The sequence below is a fragment of the Triticum urartu genome, unplaced genomic scaffold, assembly GCF_003073215.2.
Source record: "Triticum urartu cultivar G1812 unplaced genomic scaffold, Tu2.1 TuUngrouped_contig_5602, whole genome shotgun sequence".
NCBI lineage: Eukaryota > Viridiplantae > Streptophyta > Magnoliopsida > Poales > Poaceae > Triticum > Triticum urartu.
Genome location: NW_024116290.1, coordinates 1 through 10846, shown reverse-complemented (window position 1 = coordinate 10846; position 10846 = coordinate 1). Strand labels below are relative to the sequence as shown.

The following is a 10846-nucleotide window of genomic DNA, read 5'->3' as shown; positions in this document are numbered from 1 at the left end:
AGGTACTCAGCAAGACTTACATCAGATCCTATCATACATGCATTTGTATCAGGAAGGTAATGTGGGGTTTAGTTGCAGCAAGCCAGCTTTGATTCAGTGGCTATCCTGTTCTACGACAACGAGAAACTTCTTTGAGGTGAGGCAGCGCACACGAGTCAACTAATCACCACATCAATACACTACTATGGATTAATCCTCGTCTTCTTACGAGAAGGCCATCCATAGCACTCACACTTGTCTTGAGCATTTTAGAGTATCCACTTCAAGTTGTCTATGTACCACGTAAGCATCCAAGAAGTCCATAACCACGGACACGGCTATTCGAATAGATCATGATAACCCTGCAGGGGTGTACTTCTTCACACACGCTCTCACCACTTATCACCATGTACACATCATGTACCTCGGCAACCTTCAAGCGGAAGCCTAGCGAGGGTGTTGGCCACGACCTGACTAACCACACAAGTCTCTCATCCAGGTTCATCGCTTATTCGGGTTCCATCCGCAAGGAGATCCGGCCGGGGTGTCGCTCACGGCCCCAAACGATGTGAGAAGGGTTCCCAAGCCCACCATTCGGGTGCCACTTAGTACACCGTGCCACTCTGCCTAGTCTGTCCCAAGGCCACCTGGCCGGGTGCCACTTGGTAGACTACTAACACTACCTACAAACACCAGAAACTAGTTGCGACTCCTGGACAAAGATCAAGTTGGTTAATAAGTCGAGAGGGGTCGAGTTACCGGAACCCAATGTGTGGTAGTATCGAGTCATTGGACAACATACATAGAACTCAATGCTTAAGGACGGTTCTAGTGAGACAACCCACCATGTACTCCTACATGGCCTCTCACCGCTACCTTTACTAAATCGTGTTCACACGCTTAACTCTCAACATCAAAACATAGCACTGTACTCCAATTCATTCCCAATGAATCAGACCTGACACACTCTAAGCAATAGCAAGCATGGCATGGTAGGAACACAACAATGGCTTCAATCAACTCCTACACATGCTAGTGGGTTTCAACTAGTTACTGTGGCAATGACAGGTCATGCAGAGGAATGGGTTCAACTACCGCAACACAAAGTAGCAGTTGAATCGTTGTTGTCCTAATGCAATAAATGAGAGCAGGAGCGATAGAGTAGGATTGTATCGGAATGAACAAGGGGGTTTGCTTGCCTGGTAGATCAACAGGGGTGGCACTGCTCCTCAGACAGGTACTCTGGAGCACTCTCCGGAGCAGGACCTATCGAGAAGGAACGGTGTCGGCAATCAAAACACAATCATATGCAACATTATGATGCATGAACATGACATGAGTATGTGATGTTGTTTGAGTTAATGCATGAACATGACATCAGTGCTTCCACGGCTCTCTGGTTTTTTATTTCGTTACTCATCTATGTTAAGTGACTGAAATGTATGCCTTGGCCTGCACTGTCCAGTTCCGCAGGCAATTTCTTGCCATTGGCACCATTATGACCATTATTTCCTATGCAAGCAGACAATTGTTGTTACATTCCTGCCTAGTATATGAATCTGTGTATGTATTCACATCTTCTTCTCACATGCACAATCCTCAGATGCGACGGACGCTGCCAGGTCCGTGCCGACATCGTGCTCACGGAGCCTGGCCTTTGTGTTGTGTTCTCCATCTTGCAGTGCATGATGAAATACACGGTAGAGTTCAGCTGAAGAAGAATGAGGTGAGATTCTGGATTGTTGTGTAATTGTTTATATTGCTAACTGAGACGGGATTACAGTTTATTTGCTTGATTATTGGTCGTGTTTGCTTAGATAGGCCATCGATGGTTGATCTTGTTAGCTACAGATGCTACCCCTTGTTTGTTTATATTGCTAGCTGAGATGGGATTACAGTTTATTTGCTTGATTATTGGTCGCATTTACTTAGATAAGTCATTGATGGTTGATCTTGCTAGCTATAGATGCTAACCCCTGTTCCGAACAAGCTTTGTTCCGAATAAGCTTTAATTTTGGTGGACTAATCCCTGTTTGACGAAGTTGCTGGTCATCAACAAAAAGCCAACCACATAATCCCGTATTTTATTTCAAAGACGCAAAGTATCAAGCATCAAGAGAGGTTAAATAAAATAGTATAATGCCTTAACCAGTGGGCTAATGCAAACATAAAAGCATGGAAGGTATGTAGAAACATCAAAGCCTCTATCACAATTCTTCTGCCTATGTTCAGAGGAGGTTGTGATTGACATTCGCTAATCACTTTCCTTTATTTTTTTCGGAGATATGCTTGCAGTTTACTTCAAGACATACAAATTGTTACCCTATATTCTGAAATCTTATTCCTCGGTGTTCAGCTGCAGACTGTGCTCAGATTGTTTTCGTGCCATAAATGAAACAGGTAAAATCATATAACTTCAGTAGCGTATGGTCTAAATTTCTTAAAGAAGGTCGTCTAATATTTTGCTTAGGTTCGTTCAAATATCTGTAATTGATATGTATGTATTTCTTCTGTGTGCACACTCTGTTAATTCCATATCTCTTTGATATGAATTACTAGCAGAGAAAGTTTCCATGCTTTTAAGTACTATCGATATTCACTACTTAGGATGTCAGTTGCCAGCTTGCCTTCCATTGTCTAAATGGAGGGCATATCTTCTTTCCGATTCTCAGAGAATTAACTATACTCTTGAGACATTCACAAAGGGCGTCCCTGATGCAAGGATGTACTTGAATACTCTTCAGGAGACCAGGAAAAAATATACATGTTACCTAAATAGGGTTTCCATATTGTTTATTTACTTTTTCTGGTTTTGTGCAGCAATTAGATTTTCTGACACTAAAATTGTTGTTTGTTGCAGGCATGGTTTTCACAAACGCGTCCTGTTTCAATGGCTTAAACTGTTGGTCCTCGCATGGCAATGTCCCTGCTGGTGTTCGTGGAGTTGGTCAGCAACTATTTTATGGCCAGCAACCTCCAACGTTTATTAATCCACTACAGGTGAGCAGAGTTACCTTTTTCCCCGATGGATGCAGAACTTGTTAGCTAGCTAAATTTGATGTTGATTTCTTGATTTTTCTATACATGATGTGTGTAGATATGAGAAAGAAGAGAAGAAGAAGAATCTTGAAGAAGATTTTAGTGAAGAACAAGGTGAATTCTCTCTCTCTAATAAAGTCACGTTTTGTATGCATTAATCAACTTCCTTTCTTTTCAAAATAAAGTTGTATTTCGTAGAAAATCTACTGGGCTGCCACCACAGTTCTCTCCGTGTGCGACAGAAAGAGAGAGTGAGGGGAAAGATATAGATCAGGGTCATCAACACTTACCTCGCCATCTTCGTCAACCTGGCCATGTTGTCGTCCTCGTAGGCGAGGAGGCATGGAGCCGCGGTGCTGCTCGTTTAGGCACAGACCGGGTCAGCTCGATATCTTGCTACAAAAGGGGCGGATCAAGATAGTCAGGGATTCTCAAGCCTGTGCAAAATTTCTAATCCCTCACACGCGTCTATAGATAAGCTATTATACAATCGACTATCGGATCGAAAGGTTCCACGCCCTTTTACATACTCACACGGGGAAACCACAAGCGCAAGTAACCCCAAGCAGAGGTGTGCCTGGGTGAGAGGGGGTGTACCAGGAGGTGGATGCCCCGTAGGCAACGTTGAAGGCGTCGGAGGTGCGGGCGCCCCGCCGGCGTCCATGGCGATGCTGCACACCAGCGGCCCGAGCGGCTAGGGTTGGAGGACCTGCAGGTCAAATTAGCGCAGTGGAGGACCTGCAGGTCGAATTAACCATTCAGTAAAATGAACCTGTGCTTTCAGGTTCCAGTAGTTATTTCTGTTTACTATTTACTCGCGCTGTCATATATTTGCTGGTTTTTTTCAGGATCTTGGAAAATGTTTTCTCATTGTGGTTCAGGTTAAATTATTGTCCTACTGTTCCTGCTCAGCCTCCTAATGTTCTATGTCTTTGCTGCGCCTTCTTCCAGCTTCTCTATTAGTTTTCTCTTCACACCGATGTAAGTACATGTTCCTCCCTTCCTCCAAATCTTCTCCTTCCATGGTCGTTTGCATCTGGTCATAGTTGTTTGCATGTTTCGCTTTTGTTGGTGGTTCATGCGTCAGCCTCAGTGCTCTGAGCAGACCAGCATTTCTCATCTTGGCGATTGTATTATTGGGGGCTTTGCTACATGTGTAGATTTGAATTGATGTCTAGAAATGCAGAGTGCCATTTTTTCTTATGGAGTGATAATTAAGCAGACATACATAGCTGCAAAAGGGATTGCTCAAATGAAACAAGTTGCTAATTTTGTATCTTTGACACTCATGGAAAAGGTGCATGCCAATCCTAATTATAATCGTATCACACAGATGGAACTGCATTAAACTAATGGTGTTATCAGGATGACAAATTTCAGTCACAGAACTGAACTGTTGCTTTTCTCGGTGTATATGTGTCATATACAGAATTCAGAAAAAATGTTGGATATTACAATTCATATATTTCTATTTAGAATCGAGATTGTTAGGATATGATATGGTCTTTTTCCAGGGGCTCTAAGTATTATGAACATGCATATAGCTGGCACCTAACACGTTCCTTTCCTGATACATATAATTATAAGGCAGTTACAAGCTAGCTGGACATGTGTGACAAAGTGATTGCATTTCAGTTTATATAGGAAGAGGAGCATCAATACCTTCTTCTCCTGCACTGTATATGTAACGTCTTCGTTCCAAGCAATTAGTATATGGTATTAGAGATTTTTAGATTAATACATTTGTTTGGAACTTGGTGGATTACTACCATCTCTGTATAATTACAACAAAACCAATAGGTCAGAGTGACGTGTCTCTTAGTGCGACCGCTTGGGTACAGATGAAGCCTCCCATCCCATAGGCTCATTGTTTCTACCTCAAACCAATCCCTTGGCCTCCTTCTAAATTATTGATACATCCATTTCTTCACTTATTTATTTTGAGGTCACATATTGTAGATCCAATTCCTTATTATTATTGTTAAAGAATTAGCCTAACATCATACATGGATTGACACTGAATATGTAATTAATGTGTTGAAATAAATTTATTCATCACCTGATAGTATGAAGGAATAACGGTGGCATTTCAATACGTTTGTTTCAGTAATGTATGCAGTGTTGGCAAAGAACCTGCGGAACCTAAGTTGGTTGAATGGACTGAAAGAGCCAACATGTTTGACCGCTGCCGATGGAAGCTTTCCAGAGAGGTGGCTCAGCAGGTGGGCGATGGCGGACGCGGATCTCATGCGGCTCCTTCTCCCAGCCACCATCTCCTCCCTAGCTAAGCAAGAGGTTCGACGACCACCGCTACCTCTTCCTTGCCGCCAAGCAGGAGGGGCACTAGGTGAGTAGCCGCCAACGGCTTTGTCAACCGCAGGTCGCGCCACCGCTGGAAGCCTGATGTCCTCTTCCGCTCCATCATATTGTGTGCCTTTTATATTTAATTCATGTTTAGTTAATGCCTACTGATTGTGATGTTGATTCTATGGGGAATTTTGTGCACTTTTATATTTTGTGCATTTTCTATTTTATGTATTGGTCAGTGATCCTAAATCCCCCGTGATTTCTCCATTCTTCAGGAAAATTACATATCAGGAGAGGCATTTATTAGAGGATCTTCTAGAAAGCTTTTTATATTTGATTCCTGGAAGGCTGGTACGGAGCTGTGTTTTTTCGTAAAATATGTTCTTGCTAGAGGGTGAATATGTTCATGATTCATAATCATTATATCTGATTCATAAGAAACAGTGAGATGCTTTGTTATGAATTACGATATAGGCTTTGTAAAATTTGCATGCAATCTGTTGATGGTTAGGCTTCGAGCTCCATTTCAATAACTTTAGCGCTTTTTCCTGATCCTCTCGAATGTTCTCATCTATTACAATGAATTACTGCAGATCCAGTTTGCATCTATAATCCAAGGAGGCAAAGTTCTTGTGACTTAATCTCATTTAGAACCTGTCTTCATTAATATGGTCATTCCTTTGTCTAAATCTTGCTATGGTTAACTCCTTGGCTGCAACATTGTTGAGGGTGGATGCAAGATTTGTTGTGTTTCCCAATGCATCATTCTGTACGATTCTTCACATCAACACTGATGCCTATACGACAGGCTATACATCTTTGTAATGTAATCTTGTGCATGTCAATGGCACCGGCAGTGGTTTAAAACATAAGCTGATGCATATTGGGCTTGCTTGTTGCTTTTTTTTTCTACTAAGCATGGTGTGTAATAGATTAGATATCCATTAAAACTTGTATATGTGGTGTGCTTCCTTTTGCCTCTGTCAACATATGCGTGTTGTTCTTATTATCTTTACATGCTTATTTGGTGAGGGAGCCCCCATCGTCTAATAGAAATATACATGCCGCCTAGACTAAAGATTTTAATAGTTCGGCCTTTTGTTGGTATTGGTTGTAGATGCAGAAAATGGAAGCCTCATGAAGCCTGATGCATTACTACTATGTGCAATATGTGCTGTAATCAGTGCTGAAATCTCAATGCTGAATCATTTCCTATAGCCTCCTAGAAAGTTCATTCTTCTAAACCTAGAGATGAAGGATAACTTGTTAGGCAATTATGTGATATGAATAATTCTGTTTGGTATTTGTTTCAGATATGAATAATTCTGGTTATGATTTCTGCACTGAGCGCTGTTATTATGAGATTAGAGATAACTGTCATGCATCTCTTTTCGCTACAAACAGATATGCACTTGCTTTTGGATTTTTAGTGCTTCCCTTTCTATGCTCTTAAGAATATGGCCCTCAGTGGTTGCATTTAATTCTTAGATAGAATAGGTTGTGAAAATAGGGAGAAAAGACGTCGATCTTCTCTCGAAGACCATAACATTGATGCCTTTTGTTGATCATCGGTCTCTAAATATTCTCACCTGCATGGTGTCACTCTCGCCCTTTGCGCCATTGGCGTAACGGGTCATCTAGTGGAATTTAAACATGATGCACAAATGACTAGCTGGTCTAGGTCATACCAGAACTAGGGATGTGACAGTATACTCATAAATGCATTAGTCCCTTAACCTATAAGTCTTCAATACACCAAAATCACTAAGGGGCACTAGATGCACTTACAAGTTACCACCATTTGAGTTTTGTATGTTGTATGTAATATCTATCAAATCACCACCATTTGAGTTTTGTATGTTGTATGTAATATCTATCAAATCGTAGAGTATGTACGTGTAGTATGTAGTATATAAGAATGTTTGGACAGTATATATATTACTTTTTAGGTAGTATGCATCGTATTTTGAGTATGCTCTTTTTTACGTACAAATATATACGTATTTCACAAATATAATAAAAACCATGGGTCAAATTGTCATTTTTCACTGGTACATCGAGGTGCTATACAACCGGTTTTTAACCCCTTTCCGCAACGGCGTTCGGAACCGTCGCCAAGTGAGTGACTACGTCGGTATTTCTCCAAAGAGGAAGGGATGATGCAACACATCTACGGTAGGTATTTCCCTCAGTGATGAGACCAAGGTTATCGCACCAGTAGGAGAACCACGCAACACTGCATTGAAAGCACAAGTGCTCCCTGGTTGATTTTGGTAATTAATGTCAACATATCTCTTGTTGGACTAATGCTTTCATCTAGTATGTTTCAGATAAGTTTAACAATGGAGTGACATGGACTAGAGGATGTGGAACCCCTTCGAGATGATAAGGACAAATGATTGGCTCAAGCTCAAAGCTCGGGACTCTACATTTTTCATTTTAGTGATCCAAGATCACATTGAGTCCATAGAAAAGCCAATACTATTAAGAGGGGATGAGGTGTTGCTTAAATGGCTTGCTTACTCAAAGTGCTTAGTGATATGCTCCAAAGCCCTCAATCACTTTCTCACATCCACATATGTCCCAAACCAAAAGTCAAACTTGGCCCCACCGAAACTTTCTATCTGGCGCCATAGAGTTCTCTTAACATAGCTACTGCCAGAAACCCTAATCAATTTGGTCTCACCGATGGGATCTCGGTCTCATCGAGATGGGCTTGCAAACTCTCTGTTGCCTATTGCATTAATTTCGGTCTCACCGAAATATGAAATTGGTCCCATCGATTTTGCTTGGCCAACTCTCTGTTTAGCTTATTACCAAAATCGGTTCTACTGAGTTTGTGTAATCGGTCCAACCGAGATAAGGCTTTACCCTAACCCTAGCACATCGGTCCCACCGAGTTGACCATGTCGGTCCCACCGAAAATGCCATCACATTATGAACCAAATCGGTCTGACCGGGTTTTATAACTCGGTCCCACCGAGTTTGGTAAATTGTGTGTAACGGTTAGATTTTGTGTGGAGGCTACATATACCCCACCACCCACTCTTTATTCGTGGAGAGAGCCATCAAAACATGCCTACACTTACAACATACATTTTCTGAGAGAGAACCACCTACACTTGTGTTGAAGTCAAGATATTCCATTCCAACCACATAAATCTTGATCTCTAGCCTTCCCCAAGTTGCTTTCCACTCAAATCATCTTTCTACCAAATCCAATCCTATGAGAGAGAGTTGAGTGTTGGGGGGACTATCATTTGAAGCACAAGAGCAAGGAGTTCATCATCAACACACCATCTATTACCTTTTGGAGAGTGGTGTCTCCTAGATTGGTTAGGTGTCACTTGGGAGCCTCCATCAAGATTGTGGAGTTGAACCAAGGAGTTTGTACGGGAAAGGAGATCGCCTACTTCATGAAGATCTACCCTAGTGAGGCAAGTCCTTCGTGGACAATGGCCATGGTGGGATAAATAAGGTTGCTTCTTCGTGGGTGGAGCCCTCCGTGGACTCGCGCAACCGTTACCCTTCGTGGGTTGAAGTCTCCATCAACGTGGATGTACGATAGTACCACCTATCGGATGTAAGTGCATCTAGTGCCCCTTAGTGATTTTGGTGTATTGAAGACTTATAGGTTAAGGGACTAATGCGTTTGTGAGTGTACACAGGTCTATAAGTCTATAAGGAATTTGATATTTACAGAGAAAGTCAACCCCTAAAAATGAAGTTCTTCGATTGAAGACTTTGGTATTCTGAAGACTTTTTGAAGACTTTGAAAGTGAAGAAATTGGTGTGACCTTGAAGACTTGGTATTCGTTCGAGGAACATGAAGCGTGAAGACTTTTGTTTTCGTAGTTTCATTTTCTCTTTCTTGAGTCATAGGAAACACCGTACTGTTAAAGGGGGTCGAGGAAATACTAAGGAAAAATTTCCATGTGATGCTCAACTCAAAATCCTACACCTACCAATCCCTTCGAGTGAAGCCATTGGAAATCTCATATAGTTCAGTCAATTTCTTCAGTGATAGAGACGAAGTTCTTCTTGTCTCTGAGGAATTTGTTCTGACTGAGGAGTTAGGAATTCGCCAGTGCGGATTGCCTACACAGTGAGGAACATGATAGCCCTGAGGATTTTGCTACTCAAACTTCCGACCGTTGCTGTGCTATGCGCCAGCTGTCCCAAAATATCTATCCACCTAACGGTCATATCATTGAAGGGAATTTATGTCTTATCATGTCGGGCTGCTTCCTAGGCTATAAATAGCCGCCCCCTACAACCACTAACCGGTTGGCTACTCCAAGAGAAACTGACACTTGTCATTTGAGAGCAACCCATCCTCTAAGGACTTTGAGAAAAAATCATCAAGTGAGGAAAAACCAAAAACCCAAAACCCAAACACCTACAAACCCCAAGTGATTGAGCATCACTGAAGAGATTTATCCTGCGTGGATCCGACGCTTGTTACCTTTGAAGACTGTGCTTCTTCCAGACGGTTAGGCGTCATGGTCTAGAGCATCCAAGAGGAATTGTGGATCGCCGAGTGACCAAGTTTGTGAAGGTTTGGAAGTCACTTGAAGACTTACCATGAGTGGTTGGGCGCGGGGCGTGTGACCTTAGCTCAAGGAGAATACGGTGAGGACTTGGTGTCCTGAGCTGCGTGCTCAGGACTGGGTGTCCAGGACTGTGTGTCCTCGAGTTTAAATACTCAGCCGCTCCAACCAGATGTACAACTGAGACATCAGTTGGAACTGGTCTACCAAATCATTGTCTTCACCAAGCTTACTGGTTCTATTTCCTCAACTCTTTCATTTCCTCATAACTGTGTTGTGTGTTTGTTCATATCTGTGTTTGAAGACTTTAACTGAAGACTTTCTCAAATTTCTCAGTTCAATTTCTTTAGTCTGTTTGTCTTCATCCTGTGTTATCCTGTGATTACGCTTTCAGTACTCTGTGCCTGTCTTCATTTCATCATGATGACCATGCTTGTATTCTGTCATGCTTACTCTTGAGTACTTATTCCGCTGCTAGTAGGTCTTCGCTAAGGAATTTCCTCACCGGAAAATTCCTCAGTGAAGAATTTCATAAAAATCGCCTATTCACCCCCCTCTAGTCGATATAACGCACTTTTAATTGGTATCAGAGCAAGGTACTCCCTTGTTCTGTGTGATTTTGATTTAACCGCATGGAGTTTTAGTTATGTGGACCGCAGGTATGATCAAGGTCTCTGCCAGGTGTCCTACCTTCGATGGGATGGACTACCCCTACTGGAAGAATAAGATGCGAATGCATCTTGAAGCAATTGATAACGATCTCTGGTATGTTGTGGAAAATGGTGTTCCCTCAGTCACACCTTCTCTGAATGCTGCTGATGTGAAGAGATTCAAGCAACTCGAATCTCAAGCGAAGAATATCATATGTGGCCATCTGAGCAAAGGACAGTATGGCAGAGTGAGTGCTTTGGAGATAGCGAAGCTTATCTGGGACAGGTTGTCCAAAGTGAATGAAGGAGTCTCAACTCAGC

At 42.1% G+C, this 10846-nt stretch overlaps 1 long non-coding RNA gene across 1 annotated transcript; it reads right to left on the bottom strand.

Moving 5' to 3' along the window:
- Positions 1-1177: 1177 nt before the first annotated feature.
- On the bottom strand, positions 1178-3829 carry LOC125529441. The gene is made up of 3 exons (XR_007292627.1): positions 3616-3829; positions 3309-3414; positions 1178-1245 (listed from the first exon to the last, which is right to left on the bottom strand). It is a non-coding gene; the product is annotated as an uncharacterized LOC125529441 (long non-coding RNA).
- Positions 3830-10846: the final 7017 nt, after the last annotated feature.